Source organism: Columba livia, chromosome 10, assembly GCF_036013475.1.
Source record: "Columba livia isolate bColLiv1 breed racing homer chromosome 10, bColLiv1.pat.W.v2, whole genome shotgun sequence".
NCBI lineage: Eukaryota > Metazoa > Chordata > Aves > Columbiformes > Columbidae > Columba > Columba livia.
Genome location: NC_088611.1, coordinates 12,992,501 through 13,008,045, shown reverse-complemented (window position 1 = coordinate 13,008,045; position 15,545 = coordinate 12,992,501). Strand labels below are relative to the sequence as shown.

The following is a 15,545-nucleotide window of genomic DNA, read 5'->3' as shown; positions in this document are numbered from 1 at the left end:
TTCTCACCGACTCACATCTGAGGCGAATGAACCACTCATTAGCTGGATCCTGTTCCTATCATGACGGGATCTATTCGTGCTGATGGCGACCCAGGCACCCAAACAATGCTAGAACAGATTCAAATGTTCTGGTCTATGGAAACTTCTTCCAAACCCGTTCTGTGAGATCTTCAAATTATGTAAGGGGACAAAAAGGCCTGGAGGCTCATTATGAAGCTTCTGTCACCTGCCTTGTGAAACCTACAGCTTTCCCAACACCACTAGCAAATGTTTTTGCGTTTTAACATGATCCTGCTCTGACATATACTAAGAACTCCATGTTTTTCATTTTTGGAACCATAAGGAAAGCCCACAAGCATGGTAAGGCCTAAGTAAGTGTTTACACCTAACACGCGAGGCTGGATTACACACGAGACAGCGACTGTATGACTCTGGAACAACAGACAGGAATGAGACTCCAGACAGCTCAGAAGTTACTCAAATGGTACCCCATGCAAGTTTTATATGCCACACTACTCAAAAGGACACACCTCTTTTAACCAGAGATAAATCAGAAAGAATGGATACATGTAATAGTTTTCTGAGTCCATCCAAATTTGGGTCAAGCCTCAACTGGAGAAAATAGAGCATTACATGAATTTACCTCAGCAGAAGACGTGGACAGGAATGACCACCATGGAAGATCAGGTGAGCAGGCTGAACCCAGGAGACCCTTACGGACTGTTGCGATGCACAACGGCAAGTGATGGCACATCTGCACCACAGACCACACACGACGAAGGAAGGACGTCCCAAAGAACTGGCGGAAAGTGTCGCCAAGTAGATATCATACCCAAACAAGATGCTAAAACCAATGTGCCCAAGCAGTAAAGAAGGACATGCAATTCTCCAACACTTCCGACTCAACAAATTGACTGGAAGTGAGAACTTGTATAAACTACTAAGGACGGTCAGAGACAGCAGCCACCAAAGCTCCCAGATGCTTCTGACAGCAGGAAGAGGAATGTGCACCACTGAGGAGCAGATCTATCACGGCCTAGTCACGATTTGCTGGCTTGCCCTCTGAGCGAAATATCTTCAGGACACAGAAAATCATTCATAACCAAACTGGTCAAGAAATTATTTATTGTCTCTAGGCTGGCAAAATGCACCTGGAAAGAAACAACAGTAGAGATAGCTACAATTTTTCCAACCTATAGGACTTAGAAAAAGATGGATTATTTATAGTATTTGGTCACAAAGAGATCACTAAGCTCTTGAGAAGCTTTTCCATGACAAACTTCATGCTCCATTTTACCTTTCAAAGTTACCAGCTGGCCCCAGCCTCTGCACCGGCCATGCCACCCTGCAGACCGTGTATCCAGCAGAACTGACAGCAGCTATCAAGGACATGGAGGAAATGGAGTTTGTAAAGAGAACATCAAAAAAGGTAAAAGAAAATCATGATGCTTAGACTCTATAAGCAGAAGTGAAAAACTCTGAGTAAAGTTTGCTTTAAAAACACCCATTCATGGGCAGTCAACTTCAATATAACTTCAACTGGACACCAACACAAAACAAATCCACTTTGCTAAAACACCTCCAATAGAAAAGAGGATTTTCAAGGGAGAGAAGATAAAACTGTTTACTTCTTCACCGTAGTCAAATGTGAGCTGACATAAATAATCACAATTTGGTTTGATCATTAAGCGTCATGTCATGAAAATCAACCTGCAAGAGCTTTCTGCAAGAATGATTATTATTTGTCTTTTTGAGCACACCTAAATGAGCTGAGGTGATAGTACACTGAGGATGGCTGAGATAATTGTCTCTCCTCAGCACAGAGGAGGAGGCCTTACAGAAGCCTATTAGTGAAGTCTGTCATTCAAAACTGTGAAAGAAAAAAGGAAAGCAAGGTTGACTTTGTGCAACATGATTACGTTCTGCGGGAACTGAACTGTAGTTTCACGTCTAGTGCCACAAACTGTGATTCTGGTCTGAATACAACCCTAAGTAACCAGAATAGTGCTGAAGAAGCTGTTATGCTCAAGGATTTATTATAGGAAATACAGTATTCCACAAAAGCCTCCGTGACACACAAGATACCATGTTCTGGCTTAAATTTAATGGCAAAAGAGCACGTCCATATCAATTCTGGAAAGGAAAATGTATTTTTACAGATTAAAATAGATGGGTTATTACCAGCATAAGTACCTTTTTTTTAATAAAAATATTATACTATGGTATTTCACATTAGGAGGGACAGCGAATGACTCTTAATATTATTAAAGGTAACACAAGATGTTTTTCCCCTGTGAGCAGACCAAAGCTAAGCTGCAGTATGAACAACTTGTAAAATTTTATCCTGGAATCAAGGAGGACATAATAAAAGAACTGTTCTTATATGACTTCATGTCAGCTTGGTTTAAAAATCTCACAACAGCGATCAGTTTCTCAAGATTCCTATCTTAATCCACACAAAACCTTTTCTAGCTTTGATGCACAGCCAAATACAAAGCCAAAACCATACAGTTTGGCCCATCTCATTAGTTAATATGTTACACTCAAGGTAAGGGGGTAAAATTTCAGTGGTGTAGAATCCAAGCAAGGCACTCTGTCAACAGGAGGACAACAGCTAATCATCCTCCAGATGACTTGGACAGGAGTAAGGGACAGCTAATTTCTTAAGAGCATGTTCAAAATTGAGAAAACATAGGTCGGATGTGGCCTTGGGCTGAATCAAAATTATCTTTCTAAGGACTCCGATATCAGTGTTTTGAACTAAAACTGACAGAACCTGAAGGAATCATAATGTTGAAAATGTTCTGTGCCAATCCATTAAAAAAAAAAAATAAATAAAAGAAGAGGTCCATAGCATCACAAAGACCAGATGCTGCAGATACACATCTCTCAGCTCCACTGGACTATTTAGATGAGCGAGGTTAAGCATGGAGATTAGTAGGCAGGAGGTGGGCACTGAAGTGTGCAATTTCTGCAAGTCTTCCACTAGTATAGTTTCTAAAGACTAAGCAGCATTGTTTAACGCCAGCATGAGGGAGGATTTACTGACTGAAGCACTCGTCAGAATAAGGACCCACTGCAAGTCTGAAAGACTAAGGGACTGATATGCAGATGTATTTAGATGCCTCGCCATACACGGAGGCATCTGGCGGGACGTTTTTAAGACTCCTGAATAAGCACCAATCTACATCTTTAAGCAACTCATCACCTTTAAAAAAACTATCCCTGGGGTCTTCTAGGCCTTAAAATCTTTGTTTTAATATGTTTCCAGACCCTGGCTGGACTACACATCCAGAATGCAGCCTGCATGTTTCAAAGTTACTTCCAAAGCTGACAATTTTATTTTGGCTACTAGTACTTCAAGGTGTTTACAAGTATATTTATGCACATAGAGATCATTCGACGTTTCTGTCCCCTGGGAACACTGCTAGAGCAAAAATGTTGTCATAACACATCCCTTCTTTGTCACATTTGTGAAAGATTTTAAGCTAACAAAAAGTTCAGTCTTTATTCCAGGGCAGTTAATTAAGGTTGACCAAGTCAGGCAGAAGTAAATTAACTTGGCTGATCAATTATTTATATGAAGCAGAATAAATGCCCTTCTTTAAACTTGGCCCAGCCGTGAAAGGACATGTAAATTAAACACAACACAGATTTATAGAATATATTTCTACTTTTAAGGACAGAAAAGTTAATGCTAAAATGATTTTTAAATAAGCGATCAAATGACAAGATCTAGTCCTAAGTTCTCCAGCAGGTATACCATCCATACACGCACAGTTTGTAAGTAAACATTTTACCTATCTGTTGCAAGCAGTTTCCCAAAGCAAGCTCAGGACTAGCTTGCACTAGACTAGCACTTCTCTTTAGAATTCTAAAAAAATGTCCAAACAATGTTTCGAAGCACTTCATGGCAACGCATCGCCACAAAGGCAGGATTTTGCCTTTTAAAAATGAAAGGCACTCCAGAGCACAGCTGGCAAGGCAAAGGACGAAGCAGGAGCAAAGCTGCTTCTTGCATCAGTCACCAATGCCTCTAAATCAACCCAGCGCAGGTACCAAAGCACCACAGAAGCAGCCTGGCACTCTGGGCACTGCCTGTTACCAACCAGGACCATGAGGGCTTTCCCAGGAGACCACGGCCCAACTCACGGTGGTCCCTGCTAGTCCCAGTACCTTTGGAGCAAGTGCCCTGCAGGGGAAAAGTGCCTTGGGCTCCACATTCCACCACCACTTCTGAATTTTTCCAGGAACACGCTTCGATGGTCACCAGCTGATGCCAAAACACCCGTCTCCTGCAGCTGACACCCCAGCCCTAGGTCGGTGAGGTGGCCAGCAGCACCATCGCATCATCCATGAGTTCAGTAAAAGGATTCACTGGTGGAAATTAAAAGCCTTGTGTAAGGTAAGGCTTTGATCTACCGTGGGGGAAGGCGTACAGATGTTCAGCTGCTCATTTACTAAATTACACCATGTCACAATTAACTGTGAATCAGCCAGCTTCACATGAGCAGCTCGAGGGCTGCCACCGCGCTTAAGTACAGAAATAACGCTGGGGAGGGGAGTCCAAACTAGCCAGGTGGACCAGATGACTTCTCTCTGTCAGTGCTTGCGGTTAGCACGACTATTAGAAAGAGCCATCCCAACATATGGCATGATTTAACTAAATAAGATCACGCTGAACTTCCCAGCCTTTCTCAACTTACAAACCCCTCCGCTCTCGTCATTGCAGATGGGTGAATACCCGTCATGCTTTTTGAGTTTTCAGTAGCCGTCATTTATCCTGCTGACAGGGTGTATTTTAGGTATAATTATGTACTAACTAACTATAGATCAACTGTCAGTACATTAGGGTACTTTTTGGATAAAACTTCGTGCTTACCCCTTTGAAGGCCACTCGCCTACACAGCACTGGTGGTTGCTGAATTGTGCATGAGTATGAGAAAGGAGAAGGGGATCCAAAGAGCAATTAAGGATGATCTTTAAGAATCAACCAAAATAGCAAGGAATGGAAGCAAGTTGGGCTCCGCTGTCCTGAAAAGTGATGCTGAGTCATGTCTGACAGCAGCGTTTGGCGGAGGAGAGGCAAACCCAGAGCAAGGCAAGGGAGGAACACGTATGGGATGTGTGGAAAGAGGAAACAAAGAGACAGCGACGAGGTGAAATCCTTTGATATTTCCTCAGCTTAAAGAGGTAATTCAATGCATCAAAATGGATCCTTGAAATTTCAAAGGATGAAACTCACACAACAAAGATTGTCGAGAGTGCTGTTTTCTAGGATTAGAACAAAAACGTATTGGGATTTGCTATATGATCTTACATTGCTGAGCAAGACTGTATGCTTGCTGTTATGCAAGCACCATCTTCCAATAGCGAATTTTCATAATTATAACAGAAAGGCGTAAATTTTCTAATGCATGGCAGTTCAAAAAGTAATCAAGAGAATGAGCCTGAGGGCTATTTTAATGTATGCAAAGCTAGTGACCCACAGTAAATGGGAGGTAGGCTTCAATGAATGCAAAGTAATGCACACATACTAAAGACCTGGTCTGATGAGGGACGGCTAAAATTAACACCCAATTAATTTCCGAATTGACAAACAAATGAAACCCATAAATCTACTTTCTCATTAATTTTCTTGTGGTATAATTTAAAGCAGTAATATGAGGGCAAAAACTGAGCATTATCCATCATAAATATCAAAAAAGATAGCACTGTAACACCATAAATTATGCATATTACCTGTTGTTAAAAATGATTAATGTATTATCAACTTTATCGTGCACTGTATATGTCTAGACGTATCTAAAATCTGAAATTTCATTTAGTGCCTAGGAAATAAAGGCTCCAGAAGGAATGGGATTATCCGCAGCGCATCCTCAGCTTTCCCTCGTGGCCCAGGCGCAGCCCTGGCACTCTCCTCTCGCTGGACGCGTCCCAAGCTGTGGGTCGGAGGAGGTTGAGTGTGTCACAGAAGTGACGTGCTGAGCTTCCCCGGGGAAGGGAAACAAATCCTGCTGCTTTCGGAACATCCCCTGTCTCACACAGGGCTGCTCCCGTCCCCGCCCTCCCGACACTGGGGAAGAGCTACCTGATGATGCAGAGCCGTGGGGAGGGGAGAGAGGTGAGAAAGGAACAAAGAGAAGGAAAATGTGAAGCTGTGAGTGACAAGCCAGCGCTTTCCTAAAGTGCCTGAGCACATCACCTCGGCCAACAGAAGGACATCGGTTGCCTTACCTCTTCCCTGAGGGTCACATCCGTAAGAAGCTCAAGTTCCAACAACCTCAACCTCTACCAGGGTTTATGTCCACTTGCCACCTTCAAATCTCCAGAATAGCAGCTTCGCCTACTCCTGTCTAGATGCAGTCTGCCACAACTTCTTAATTCCTTAACTGTGTACAGCAGCACAACCTCTTTCACTGTTGGTGTGCATGGCTCACCCTGCCTGGGTTACTTCTCTTCCAGCAGCAGCGTGTATCGTGAGGGCCATGGGAACCTGAAATCATTCGGAGGCAGCCCAGTGAAAGGCTGACGGATGCTCCACAGCAGCTGAAATTTAAGACAGCTGTGGTGAGGAGAAGGGAAGGAGAGTCAGAAGCCTAATCCCCACTTGTGCCACACTGACTTATTGTGAAATCATGGTCAAGCAACTTAACTTCTTAAAGAATCAGTCACTGCAGTTACCCCTAAGGAAATCTCCTCTGCTGCGGGTGTTGCTGACCACAAACAGTAAGAACACAAAACAAGCAAATCCACGGAAAATTAACTGAAACAGACATTAAAATTTTGCCATTTGCTCTGTTCAAAAGAGCTAGAGCTGGTCCCCACGAAAAGCTAGTACACCAAAACATACCAACCTGTGACGGTAACAGGTCTCACTCCTTTCTTTGAGGTAAGACCCAAAGCATCAGGCTTTTATTTCCCTAAACGAGCTTTTTGCATCCTCCCCTCATGCCACAGATTTGCACAGAAGTTACTCCCAGTCTCACCTTGGATAAACAAATCCCCTTGGCAAACCCAGCTCTATCTCAATCTATGCCTCTCAGCTTGACAGCTATTAAAATCCATATTCAGCATGAAGCTCATGCCATAGCTGCATAAAAGCTCTAGAGCTGGGCCACTTCCAAGCGACTGGCAAATATGAGGTAATGATTTACATACCATCATCGGCAGAGTGAGGTTCCTTCCCCTCTCTTGGGGAGAGCTGTCTTTCAGCCGTGAGCTTGACAGAAATCATCCTTACCACCACTGGGATCATCGTTTATTTGGAAGGAAAGGAACGGTGCGCAGCAAGTAAAACCCAAACCAAACAAGAAGCCATACTTCATTGTACCATACAGCTCTGAGATTGCTGCTCTATGGACATGGGCACCATCCCGACGACAGGAAAAGCTCCTCCAGAAGGAGGGACACATAAGGGCAGCACAGCGAGGCCCAGAGCGGCTGTAGAGAGCGGCCTCGGCGCCGCTGTCTTGGGGGAACCCACGTGCTCCCCAGCCCGGGCACAGCAGCGTGGGGCTCCCCGTGGGCTCCGGGCACACAGGAACAGAAACTGCAGAGCTGCTCTCGCAGCCCAGGGCTTATGTGTTTGTATGCACACTGCTGTGAGCCTGCAACAGAAACTCTTGCAGTCTCCCTCGCAGAAAACAGGAGACTGTTCAACCAAGTAAAAGGCCAAAGTTGCATTTAGTAAATACAGTTTAGTTTATGCTAGGCAGCGGCAGCACCGCTACAATGAGATGGTATCAAACCTCACAAGATTAAGTGCTGGCTGTAGATGAATTAGACTCCCACCCTCCATGCATATCTCCATTAAAGCGTTTCTAAAGTCTCTACCAGCCTCCAGAAGTCAAAAACCACCTCAAAGCCAGGTGCAACTCTGCAATGCTTCTGCACAAGACAATTTTCACTTCACTCTTTTCACCTAGTCTAAGGCAGCAAAAGTTTGATTCATTGCAGCAACACCAGTCAATTAATGACCGGCTGGTCCACTTCCACACTTCAGGTACCTCCCGCTTCCCCTCCAGCCCCGACACTGCTCCAGTAGCCAAAATGTACAGTATGTTTGGACCACTGGTGCGAGCTACTGAATACAATATATCACATTTTTATGCATATTTTGTTGCTTGCTTTTCCAAGGGATGAAAACGACAATTATTTAATGTTATCCTTCAAAAACTTCTTACAAATGTATATTCAAGATATTTTAACATATTAATTCATATTTAAAGGAACAGACAGCACCTTCATACAAAAAGAGTTAACATTTCTTTCCAAGGTCACTCTAAGACGGTTTATTTACTCCCTTTGTGTGAGAAGCCCCAACAATTTACTGTTAGTGCTAACAGGTCCTGCCTGGCATTTGAAATCCGAGCCCCGTTCAGAAACAATAACAAACAATAATTTTGAAAAACAAAGATGGTGCGAGTTTTTCTTGCTCATTTGCAAAACAACCCAAAAGCAACAACTGCCAGGATGGCTCTCTGTAATTAGGACTCCCAGAAACCAAACAACAAACAGCCAGCATACAGAAATTAGCAGATGTGAATGCAGTTTTCCAGTTATAAAAAGAAGAAAAGCAGCTCTGTCATCTCACTCACAGGAGGAGGAGTGACAGAGCGCATTTTTAAATTTGGTATTTTCTCTCCATTCAAATGGCCATGCTTCTAAAACAGAGACCTTCCTCAGATCTCCTCAGAAATAAAAGCGAAAGCTTTGCCTTTCCAGCTCCATCGAGGACACATGCATCAATTAAAATCAGACATAAGAAAAGAGAGAAACCAAAAAGCCCCTACCAAACGCTGACACAGAAAGCAAGGCTGGACTTTTGGGGTGATTACCTGGTTCATAGCCCTATATCTTTGTCCTAGACCTTCTAACTCCTTGTTTGCTCCATGCAGGATTTTCTAGCCATCAGCCGTCTACTGCTGTGCTAGTCGTCTTGCAGGAGTGCTCTCTCCCTTCTGAAAAAAGCAAACAACTGGATAGATATCATTACACTAAGGAAATCTCTTGGAAAAACCAAACAACTTGCTAATCTTTCTAGCCCCTTCACCCAAGTTAAAGATAAGCAAAGCAAACTAAAGTGAGTTTCAGCCACATTCCAGGGACAAGCTCCCCTTTTTCTCCTTTATCAAAATCCCAGCATTTAAAGGTTTTTTTTCCAGACCTTGCAGGATAAACTGCTGCTCACACCCGCAAACAAAGCAATATTTGTTTAATAACTGATTGCTGCCATGGGTACAGTAAACAAGGGGCCCAGCATTTGTGTTTATGAACAAACACATCATCTTGCAAGAGCAATTTAACATTAACCAGGTGGAATAATCAACAGATTTCATAGGTGACACTCGGGGCAGGACTAATGTAAACAGAGCAGGGAGGAGAAAGGGGCCACTCTTAGGGAATCAAGGTTGAGGCAAATGCATTACAGAGTAAACAGCTGGGAAGAACTCAAGACAAACAAATAGTCATTCTTCTGACATTTCGAGAAGCAGAAAGGTTGTACGTTACATACATCAGCTGCTGACCACCATGAAATCAAACCAGTTGGGGACCAGGCCTTCTTGTTTACACAGTGCCATGTTTGCTTATAAACAACAATTTGCTGTTACCAACCTCGCATTACTCATTGCATAAACGAGCAGATCAAGTGAAATCCTGTTAACTCTTCTGTGGATCGAGGGTTTTTTCCTCCCCTTCAACAACAACAAACAAAAAGCCTTTGCAGTCTTTCTGTGCAACCTCAAGACAACAGGCAGCTGGGGAAAATACAGAGCTGTGCATCTGTTACCATAAAAAGGGTGAAAAAAAAAAAAGGAGTTGAAAACACTTGAAAGTGTTTTACAGAACAAGATTTACCGGCCAAACCACTGATGCAAAAGATCTATTTGCATTAAAAAAAAAATAAAATAAAAATAAAAATCAGCAACTGAAAAATAAGTGGGCTGCAAAATTTTCACTTCCCCCCAGAACAAACAAGCAAAATGACAGGTTTCTACACAACTTGATCTGCCCAGTCTGACCACGCACAAGTGTGATTTCATACACGTCCATCCACGCCCACGGCAGCTCCCTGCCCTGTCGCTCTCTGCACGCAGCGACACACGAGGCTGGCGCAGCAAGGCACGGACCAACCCGCTTCCTCCTCCTTGCCCTCTCCATCCTCGACCTTCTCGCTGCTGCCTCCCATCAACATTCCCTGATCCTCTGAAGATCTCCCCAGCTCCTTTTTGTTCCCCCAAGGCAGGCCAGGGGTCTTCTGACAACCAAAACCCCTAGTCTGCAGCTGCTCCCCACCCGATGTCCATCTCTTGGCACCAAGGCACTCTGACATCAGTCCTCATGGTTATCCAAACACAAAGTCCCCAGGGTTTGCCTCCTTCCAGAAGACCTTTCCTTTCACATCTGTCATTCCCATAATGCTCAAGAAGTTGACTGTTGCAACACCCCTCCAGTAAAGTTTCTGCAGCTTCTCTATCCTGAAACACAGATTTTGGGAAAGATCTGAAGTACATGGTGACCAGATATATGCTCCTATTGGTAAAGGGTTAATCCAGGGCTCTGGGTTACATTCCTGCCCTGACACAATCCCCCTGTGTGACCTTCATAAGTCACTTCATCTCTCTCTTATGTAAAATAAGCATTTTAAGACGTTGCACTAGTTGGATGGGGGCAGATGCAGTTGTGGTCTGTACCACGGGTCCTTTTTTCTCCCAGCTGCACAGTGGCCCCTACCTGGCTCCCCACTGCCTTCTAATCAGCACCAGCACCACCACCGAACACTGAGGGAAAGCATCCCAGCTTCACATATATGAAGCATCCAAGGTCACAGCCAGCCCTGGCACTAACCTCCCATCCCTTGCCATTTCATCTGCAAACAGGACAGTGGCCAGAAGCCTCCCCCTCATCATTTTTTCACAAGTTTTGGAATATTTGCTACTTTTCTTCACAGCACAATCCTGGACATCCATGGCCAGCCAAGAACCTCCGTTTTCTTTTTTTCAGAAAATATTTAGCCTTTTGTTGTATTAAAAAAAAAAAAGGTTCAAACCCATGAAATCAGTACAACCTACTAATAAGACAAGTATTTAAATAAAACCCAAATGCAGCATTGTTCAGGCAACCTCATGCTTTTGAATACATCAAGTTGACAGCATAATAGCGGGCTGGATGAAAGGTGCGACTCGAGGACGGGGTTGGTGTCCACACACCAGGAAAACAGAAGTGCTGCCCCATTTCCTGTGCTTCAGCGGAATATTTCTGATGTCTGGGGCTGCCGAGGACTTAACTCTGAATTAATGATTCCACACAATACCCTCCTTTCTCCCCTCCCGGCAGGACAGCGAGGGCCAGCCTCACCGAACAACTGTGGGCAGGCAGGCACGGGTCACGGGGGATTTAGATATTTCACAGCAGCTTCAAAAATGTAGACACCGCAACCTGAAGGTTTCTGAAAACATCAAGCTCCACATAAAAGTCCTGATATTTCCCTACTTGAGACAACCGCTCTCACCTCAGCCGCGCTCTGCCTGTTCCACGCTCCTTTTCCAGCACGTAAAATCACAGTTTATTCAGTACAAAGTAACTACAGTATGATAAAAACTATAAGCATATCATTCAAATGCTTTATTGGTCAAATAGATGGATGCTTTTATTAGTCCAACCTTTTTTGTAATGGAGTGCCACTGATGACCCAGTGTTAGCCTCATTCCCTGCTATTAATCACACTTCTAAGAGCTCATTTTGCTTTAAAATCTTAAGAAATTGCTATAATTTAAAGACATGGTGTCTACATAATGGGAAATGCTTCACAGATTGTATCATTCCATATAACACAGAATTTTTATGGCAATGCTGACCACGATACCAAGGTATTACAAAACTTGAATAAAATATTTTATGAAGAAAATCTAAATGTAAACTTACTGTTACATTTGTGGTTTGCCACATCCATAATGTTTTAATCACAGCCTTTTGGGAGTTGCAGTTTTCAACTGGATGTGGCTAACGTACATTAACACTACAAAACACTCCCTGAACAAATAGAACAAAACAAAATTAAATGAAAATTAAATAAACTAAAAGAATGGACCACGACAGAAAGACTATTCAAGCTATATTTAAGCAACGTAATGCAAGGCATTTATCCTTTTGTCGGCTGTCTTATCCCTTTCTTTTCTGCACAGGGAAAACAGATTATGTTTACTGTGAAAAACTTTTCTGACAAAGTGGAAGCATCTTACGAATTTACCTACACCGAGAATTAAATTAATATAATGATGGTCTTAACCCATATTATTAAAATGTACTTTGCAAAATGTTTTGACAATGTTGACTGCTGCGGGAAGGAAAACACATTTAAGACAATTTCAGCCAAATGCAAAAGCAGAAGCCTTTCATTTCTCAAATGTAAAGTAAAAAGCATCTTTAAATATCTTCTTATGAAAGAAAATGCAGTGCAATTATGTTATATGGTGAACACAAAAGCATGTTCTTTTCCTCAGTTCTCTAACAAGATATTAGTACCTCCTGGCCTTAGGAATACTAGTGTAAATCACATCATATTCAGGGTGTCTGAATTAATTATAATAGGAGCTGGAGAGAAATGTTAACTTTCCAGGTTGTTGCTAAGGATTAGCCCTTGTTTACAATTCTGTATTTATAGAACAAGAAAAATTTGTCAAATGAAGGGCAAAGAGGAATGCGAGAACACAAATTTAGCTTTGATTTCAAAACAAATCAGATCTTGCAACCATTCCCTGAAAAGAAAACCACAGTTTTTAATGTGAAGATGCAAATGAGGCTCAGAATATAAAAATGTTTTATAATTCTGTGCATTCAACACTACTAGATGTTATTTAAAGAATTTATGTTAACATTTCTCATCCTCACACAGCAAGTCCAAGATGCTGCAAACGGCATCTCTTTAAAATGGATGGTGTTTCTGTGGGGCACTGGGTAGCTGAGGAGGATGAAGCAGAAGGCAGCAAGAGGTTTGACCCCCAGGCACCAGATTCACAGGGATTCACGGACTACTCCAAAGGGGTGCAAAACAGCGTGCCAGGAGGAACAAGCCCCTTGTCTTCACCAGGCTTAACGCTGGCTTCATGGAGCTCTGCATCTCCACCCAAGGAGCAAGCAGGGAATCTCCAAACCATTGGAAAAGACACGCTGGCTTCCCCAAATGCACCAAGTCTGTGACGTGAACGAGCCACCCTTTCAGAAGGGCACTCAGGAGCCCAAGAAGGGTCTCTCATGCAAAAGATGGTATTTCTGGAGAGGATATGCGAGGATCTACAGCTCAGGGGTCCCAATGAGCAGAGCGTCAAAGCTCTGCAGGGACTTGCAGGTCTTGGGCACCTTGGCAAAACTGGCCAGGGAAGTTTATACTGCTACCGTCACTATTCTGAGGATAAATAAAGCACTTCGGCCTCCAGCACTTTCGTTTCTTTTCGCAAACAAAGGCACACCCACTACAATTAAGTTGCAAAACCATGTTCATTAGGACTCCTTGTTTTCACACGCTTACAGCCTTCTAAGACCTGCAGTCCCTCTCATGCTCCCATCACTGTGTGCTTGTGTGTGGAAAACTAAGCAAGGGCTCTTTCGTGGTTTCAGTTTATGGAGAAGCAAATGGAAAAACGCTTTTTCTCATTAAAAAAAAATGTAACCACCAACTTCTAAGGAGAGTGACTTGCAAAAATGCTGAGCACCCACAACTGAGAGCATCTAACCCCCCTCAAGAATCAGGCCCATAACACAATAACAAAAATGCACTTAGCTAAGCTTTTGTGGAAATACATGGAGTCTCCTTGCCTTGCCCTGTCCAAGGGCTCTGGCTATCAGATTACAGTGAGGCCAGCACCATGCAGAAGAAAAACCGTACGTGTGCCTACGAACATTTGTGTGTAAGCTAATGCACACACACGAACGTACCCAACACACCGGTTTAACATCAGCCAGAACAGAAGAAGTGGAATAGAAGATGGGCTTTCCTCCCCTGTTTCTTTGTGATGATTTCTTTCTCAGGAACAGCTCCAGCCTGGGCCCAGAGCAAGGATCCTATCTCACCGCATTTCCGTGCAGGAGATGCGTATGTTATGCAGACGTTACTCAACAGCCACATGCTCAACAGTGACACACATGGTTCCCAAGCTCCCAAAAATACAGTTGGTCCCACCACACCGGCCCAATAGATGGGGAAAAAAAAAGTGTGAATTTTTTCCACCTCAAAATTTCATCCTGTGCCTGAGAAAACTCCCTAAAAAAGCTCTGTCGAAACCAATTTGTTTCTACTCACCAAAAAAAAAAAAGCACATATGCCTACTTTTGAGTCAGGATGCAGGAAGCCAAGCTCTTGATCCTTTTTCTCCATTCACCCATGGCTGAAGAGCAATGCCCATCTCTGAGCCATCATCAGAGATCGCTGGGAGAGAGAGAGAGAGACCACAGCAGAGAGGAGCAACTGGACACCAAACCCTCTCCAGGTTGCCTTGGCCAACACCACCGGGTGATCACGAGCACTCCTGTGGTTGCCCATACCTTTCCTTTGCGTGACACCAACACAACAGAGAGCCTCACAAAACAGCACCGTGGTGCCGTGACCTCTCCAAAAGAAGCTGTTTGGCCCTGGTCTGGAAGGGTCCGTCACTGCCCAGCTGGGCAGAGGTTGCTCCATGCTTGGGAAAATGGCCTTTCTGGTGTTGAATCCCCAGCAGCATGCAGAGCCGTTTACAACCAGCAATGTGTGTTTAATGTTCGAAATCCGCACTGAAGACAGTATTTGGACATCTCCAGCCACATGCAGGTGCATGGTCACCCAGATGTGCTGGCTCCTGAACACTGTAGAGCTAACATGTGCGGCTTCCTGCTCCAAGGGCTTGTGAAAGAGAAGGATACACTCTATTTACACTCTATTCAAGACACCATTATTCACTGTCAGGATATGCCGTAAGAGGGTAATCTGCACCCTAAACTGGATTGTACAATACCGCAGGCACAGACGGTATGATCTCTTCCTTTGGATTAAAACTGTTTGCACAAGTCAACGCAGAACAAGGAGAGTAACAAAACATACAGTGTATTTTGTTCTACACTGCAGCCACATATTTCAACTGCCTCAGCTGAATTCTTAGAGTAAACACAGCTTTAAAAGAAAATAGCTACAATAAAGAGCTTCTGGAAAGTTCCTACTGATTATGCATGCAAGAATTCTGCTACTGCTTCCTCCCATCATCCAAAAAATAAACCAAACACCCAACTTCCACAACTATCTACAAAAGTGCTATTTTTCTGAAACATGTTACAATACTATCTGAGGTCTGCAAGTTGTAATGAATGCATCTTGTTTTGTAAAATACACAGAGGAGCTCAATTAAATGAACAACTGCAGACGAAATAGAGCTGATAAAGGAATTAATGCTCCGTGTGCCAGATCATAACATAACATCTAGGATAACAAAACCATGTCAAACACGCAACCGCTGAAGACTTTAAAAATGAAATAAAAAAGTTAAATCCTAGAATATTTTAAGCATGTAAAA

At 43.4% G+C, this 15,545-nt stretch overlaps 1 protein-coding gene across 30 annotated transcripts in view; it reads right to left on the bottom strand.

Moving 5' to 3' along the window:
* The window catches only part of FOXP1 (forkhead box P1), a 383,604-nt gene that overhangs the window by 166,903 nt on the left and 201,156 nt on the right, over positions 1 to 15,545 (bottom strand). Inside the window, exon 1 of one of the 30 annotated variants that reach the window (XM_065075379.1) lies at positions 8,841 to 10,200. The exons of the other annotated variants lie outside the window; for them this stretch is intronic. The gene's annotated coding sequence lies outside the window, so the exon portion shown is untranslated. Of the gene's footprint in view, positions 1 to 8,840; positions 10,201 to 15,545 lie in introns of those variants that run through there. 30 annotated transcript variants of the gene reach the window in all.